This window comes from Mesocricetus auratus, unplaced genomic scaffold (assembly GCF_017639785.1).
Source record: "Mesocricetus auratus isolate SY011 unplaced genomic scaffold, BCM_Maur_2.0 Super-Scaffold_100003, whole genome shotgun sequence".
NCBI classification, from domain to species: domain Eukaryota; kingdom Metazoa; phylum Chordata; class Mammalia; order Rodentia; family Cricetidae; genus Mesocricetus; species Mesocricetus auratus.
The window spans coordinates 50,631,184-50,637,183 of record NW_024429188.1 but is presented as its reverse complement, the minus strand read 5'-3'; positions in this window follow the sequence as shown (position 1 = coordinate 50,637,183).

The following is a 6,000-nucleotide window of genomic DNA, read 5'->3' as shown; positions in this document are numbered from 1 at the left end:
CATCCTTGCATGGTAAGCTCTTTATTGACTGAACCATCACCCCAGCACCTTGGGAGATGGTTTATACACCTTAACTCATGAGTTTCTTTTATAAATTCTCTGTGATGTAGAGATTATTTCTCTTGGTCTCTTTTTACTGGTGGAGGGCCTCATAGCTTTGAGAAGACCCAGTAAATGCCCAAGAGTATATTCGTAAGGGGCAGAACTCCAGGTTATTTTATTCCAAACCATTAAAACACAGCTCATTTTCCTTTCCTTTATGTGTGTTGTTGATGTAAAGAAGGGTGAGATATTTTTGAGGTGTCAGTTTTTACATGAATAGAAGTATTTGGAGGTCCTTCCTTTAATGGGATAGAAGCCCAGGGCCAGAAATAGAGCTAGCTGAACTTAGTCTGTTTCTTTACTTTAGGACTGCTCTTCAAACCATGATATAACAGTATTTTCCATACATCTTCTCCAGAACTGCAGTGCTAGCGAGGTACAAGGCTGTATGATGGATGGAAGGTTGTACTTACATTTCCCCCTTGGGAACTAGCTAATAAAGACCGCTGATCTCTGTCCATGGTCCTGGCACGGGTTTTGATAGTCCCCCTCACCCCAGCCCTACCCTACTTCTAAATTTCTTAGCTCTGCCAGGACACAAACATCTTGCATAATGTCTGAAGCTGTGACACAGGGCCCGGTATACTGAACTTGTGCTGGCTTCATCCTGGGATTCTCCCAGTGGTTATTTGCCACTGAAGATGGAAACTGTTTTCTCTAGACCTCAGTTTTCTAGCTTTGAGTCACTTAGCCTCTTCCAGTATGTTTCAAAGTCCCATCCTGCAAGGGAAAGGGTTCAAGTAGCAGGAGCTGTTCTTTCTCAGGATGATTTAGAACACAGATTTCAAATCATCTAAGAAAATGGGATAGGCCTTCTAGACACTTGATAAGTACCATTCCTTTTCTTATCTGACTTGATTTGTGGGCCCTGTCATTGTCTCCCCCTCTGGGAACTAATACTTAGGAGCTTAGGACAGTGAGCCTGATAATCATAGCTGTTTGTTTCAAGGAAGCCAGAAGGAGGTGGCTTGAGTCTCTGCAGCAGGGCCTTTGAATAGCTGGTCATGAATACAAAACATGACGTCTGTAAAAACACATCACAAATCACAAAGTTCATCATTGCGGTTATCTGAATCCTAAAGGTCACTCACTGATTTCACCACCAATTCAGTGTGTGGCCATGACCTTTCTTTTACACATTTATAAAACAGAGAGTGAGAATTTAAGGGCAAAGTATTCTAGGGTTCCAAAGACTCACCAAATGGGTCTGACTTATCCTCTACAAGTTTTGCTTGTTCCCTGAAGGAAATCCTTGTTTCCACCCATGTTAGATAAGTTACTGATTCCCAGAATCATTGCTCAGCATCCTGTCTCAGCACTTCCTAAGCCAAGCTTTTCCACATGCTCCAGCTGGTCTTCTCACTGTCTACTGTCCTTCTACTTCCCTGGGGCTCTCATACTTGCTGTATGTACAAGGATCTTGTGATGGGGGAAGTCCTGTGTATATGTTAATAAAGCACTGTTGGCCAATAGGGAAGCAAGATAGGTGGGACTAGGAGTCGAGGAGGACTCTGGGTAGGAGAAACAGGGAGTCAAGATGTAACTGCCATAGGGATAAGAAGCCCGGAAACTTCTCCGATAAGAGAAACACTTAGATTAACAATTATGGGGTAAACACTTAAGTCAAAGCTAACCAGTAAGAAACAAGCAAAGCCAATAGCTTCATAATTAATATAGCCTCCTGTGTGTTCATTTGGGACTGATGCAGCTCTGGAACAGGCTGGCGGGAATGCTTCTCTTTACAATCTTGAAACCTCTTTGTTCCCATGAAGTCCTGACTTCCTCTTACTTATCACTTAACCTTCTTTCTGTTCAGCCCATTCTGTAGCTTTCCTGTGTTTATATATCCCACACTAGAATATAGGCCTCTTTGAAGCAAAAAAAGATGCTTTTAGTTATTTCTTTCAACTCTGGAGACCTAATACTGGGTCTCAGACAAATAGTAGCTGAATAACTCATAGAATAGGTATACAATGGCCTGTCCAAGAGATGCTGAAAGGGGAAAATGGAAACTATTGTCCGTTGTGAGGAGGACAAGGTTCATACTGTTCCAATGCTATTTAAGACAAAGGAGGTGGGTATGAGGAAGCTTGTTGGCTCCACTGTGTTTAATGAAATCTATCAATGTATTAGGTGTTTCAGCTCAAGAAACTGGAAGATCTGATGCTGGTTTCAATTGGATGACCTCCCAAATTTGGATGCCTTTGAGTTACCTTGTCTCATTCTTCAAAATTAACCAGGGAATGGTCCAATAAACCCTTAGCCAGAGGCCATTATTATGACTCCTATATAGTCTCTGGGTACCATGGCAGTACATTATATGAAAAATAATGTGATGGTTCCCTTTATTGTATGTGCTTATGATAGCAAAATAATGTTATTTGTGCAATTCACCTTCTATCCTTCTGGTATAACATTGAACTGGGCTGAATATAACATCCTGTTATGTCCTCAAAATGATAGAAAGATGCTTCTGAATTTATCTCCATGATGGCAGCACCTCTTGTTCCCTCAAACATTTCCAGACACTGTACCTCCCTTTACTAAGAACAGGTGGTATGTGGGACTGTTGTGGATGTGATAAAGCCAGCAGGAAGCTATAATACTTGTGGCTTTTGGTTAGCATTCAGAAAGGCTTTGGCTACTTTGGAATACTAGTTCCAGAGTTCCAGGGGCTCAGAATCACCTAAAAATGCATGAGGAAGGTAAGAAAGGAGTTAAATAACTGTCTCCAAAAAGAAATTACAGTAAAGTCTACATTCTGTTACCAACTTCTAGTTTTCAGTGAACAAACAGATTCTGCTCTCTACATCCCTCATAGGAAAACACAGACTCCAACATGACACAGTTTGTCTATGACAGAATTAAGGTCAAAATCCAGGTTCTTACAGCCTAGTCTCATACATTCTTCATCCCACCTAACCCTACTAGATATACTACTGGTGGCTCTTAAATAACAGGGCCTATTTTCTCAAAATAGATATTATCTTGCTTTGTAGTCTTACAGTGATTTTGTCTGATTTTGGATGTGACTTGTAGGAAAGATCACTCCATAGTAGATATAGGAGATTCTCTGTCACCTCTTCAGTTTAAAAAAAACAGAGAGAGGGATGAATGGAGCAAAGACTTGCCTGCTGTGAGTTCCACCCTAGGCAAAGCAAAGAACATGGTGAAAATCCACACATTATCTTTCTATGAAATATTTCTGTTGTGCTGGGCACTGTGCTTAGACATGAGCATTGAAGTTGAAAGTGCTTGCTCTCCTCTCCAAAAAGTAATAGTTTAGAAAGGGAAGGAGAAACATAAGCAGTGTTAATATCTCATGTAAGTGTGTAGATTAAGGTAAACACAGATGTTATATGGGCCCATAAAGGATACTCAGGCCCATAGGAAAAGGCCGAGGAGGGTACTTATAGATAAGGATGGAGTCACATAAGTTTGCTTGGAGGAACATTTAAATCAATGCCAATATCATTGAAACTACTCAGCAAAAAAAAATAGCATATTAGCTGTATTTCTCATTACTGTGACCAAATACCTTACAACCAACCCCAAAACAACAACTTAGGGAAAGAAGATTGGCTCAATATTAAGGGGATACTCTTTATCACTGTGTGAAAGAAATAGGGAAAAGATTGTGATGTTACATTGTGTCTAAAGTTAGGAAGCATAAAGAGATGAATCCTCCTTCCCCTTTTTATTTGGCCTGAAACTCCAGGCCATGGTATGGTGCTCTACACAGAGTGGGTCTCTTTTTCAGTGAAACTCATTTGGAATACACTTATAGACATATCCACACATGTGTGTCCTAGGTGATTCTAAATCCAGTCAAGTTGATGATCAAAATTAACCGTCATCATTAGCTATTATTAATAGAACAATACACAGTTTCCCTGTTCTCAAAGATTTTACAGCCTATCACAGAATAAAGTATCAATACAGAAATTCAACCATGTATTGCATGCTATGATTGTCTGTTGGGAGAAAATAGACATAGAAAATATCTCACATTTAATAAGGGCCAGCTGTGTGCCAAGCATTTTTTATAAAGAATATGTAGTCCTTAGAATATATTTATAGATAATTTCATTGTACAAATGTATAGCAAGTAATATATGACTTACTATATCATATGATTGTATATATTCATTCAGCCCCTATAACAACCTTATATTTACCTTTTCCTCAATAACAGAAGAAGAAATTGAGACACAGAGAGGTAAAAGAACTTACTTAAAGCCACGTAGCTAATGGATGGTGTAAGATGTCACAAGTGAGAAAGAAGAAAAAGCAGCTCCTAACAGATTTATTTATTTATTTATTTATGGTACTGGGGATTGATTGAGCCTAGGGTTTTGTGTATGTGAGGCACACATTTCCCAAGCCATTGCTGAACTCATACTGTAGCCGAAGCAGGCCTTCAACTTTTGGTCTTCCTCTATAGCCTCCCCAGAATTGAGATACAGGCTTATGCCATCAGAATCAGTTTGCCCCTGGCACTCAAAGGCAAGCCATGATTTTCTGTTGAACAAAACAGTCTTTAAAAAAATACCATCATCGGATGAAGTTCCTATGAGAATACAATAAAGAGAGACAAAACCAAGCCACTTCATAGTATTGTCTAAGCACAGACAAAAAGGTCATTGTGCCAACCATAGAAGCCTTATTCCCACTTTAGTCTGACCTCTGTATAGATAAGACTTATTAAGATGACATGTCGTATATTTCCCTTCCTCTATAACAGCATTCAACATGGGACAAACCCCACTTTCTTTAGACCCCCCTCCAATTTACTTGGGGGAGTCCAAATTATGAATAGACCCTTTATTTTAGCCCTTTACCGTTACCCCATGGTTACTCACTATACTGGCTTGTTTGTGATTCCATAACAAAATACTACAGACAGAGGGGCTTAAACAACAAAAATTTATTTTCTTACAATTCTGTTGGTTAAAAATTTGACAGTAAGCTATTATCAGGTTTGATTTTTCTTAAGGCCTCTTTGGCTAGTAGATGACTTCTGAGGGTGAGCTCCTGGTATCTCTGTGTATATCTAAGTGTCCTCTTCTTAAGTACACTAGTTAAATTGGATTGGATCCACATTAATGGCCTTATTTTAACTTAATTACTTCTTTAAACACCCTATTTCAAAAATGGCCATAGCCTGAGGTACTAAGGGTTAGAGCTTCAGCACATAATTGTAATGGGACACAAGTCATAAGTTGACCTGTGACATATGTTCTCCCTCGCTGTAACAAGTAGCAAACTGAAATTTTTCCACTATAAGTGTGTGTTCCTGGGTGTCTTTGGATAGAGACACAAAATTGATAACCAATAACTAATAAACAAGCATTGTACATTTATTTATTTTGTGTGCACATGTATAGAAGTCACAAGAAAACTTTTGGGTGTTGGTTTTCTTCTTCCACCATGTGGAAACCTTGGATTGAACTTGGGCCATCCAACTTGGAAGCAAGTGCTTTTAACCCACTGAGCCATCTCACTGGCTAGCAACTATTAAAAAGAAGAACGACATGTGTGGTTAGTTAAAGATGAAATCGAGTGAGAAAACAGCAATTCATTCTGGCAATTTACAGCCAGCCATAGATGGTGGCATTTTTCATGCTTAATGTTTGTTTCTGTTTTTAAGGATGGATGCCAAACTTTCTTTTATTTTTATTTATCAAAATGCCTAAAAAAGGCAAATGTATTTGCACAGTATACAAGGTAAGTAAGACAATATTCCTATTTTCAAGATGTGTATATTTTTCCTGGCTCAATATTCCCCCATGTAAAATGGCAGCAATAAAAATTGTGTTTGTTATGAGGATTAAACATAAGAATTCATGTAGGTTGCTCACCATATAGTGGCTGGCACATAGGTAAGCACACACTGTT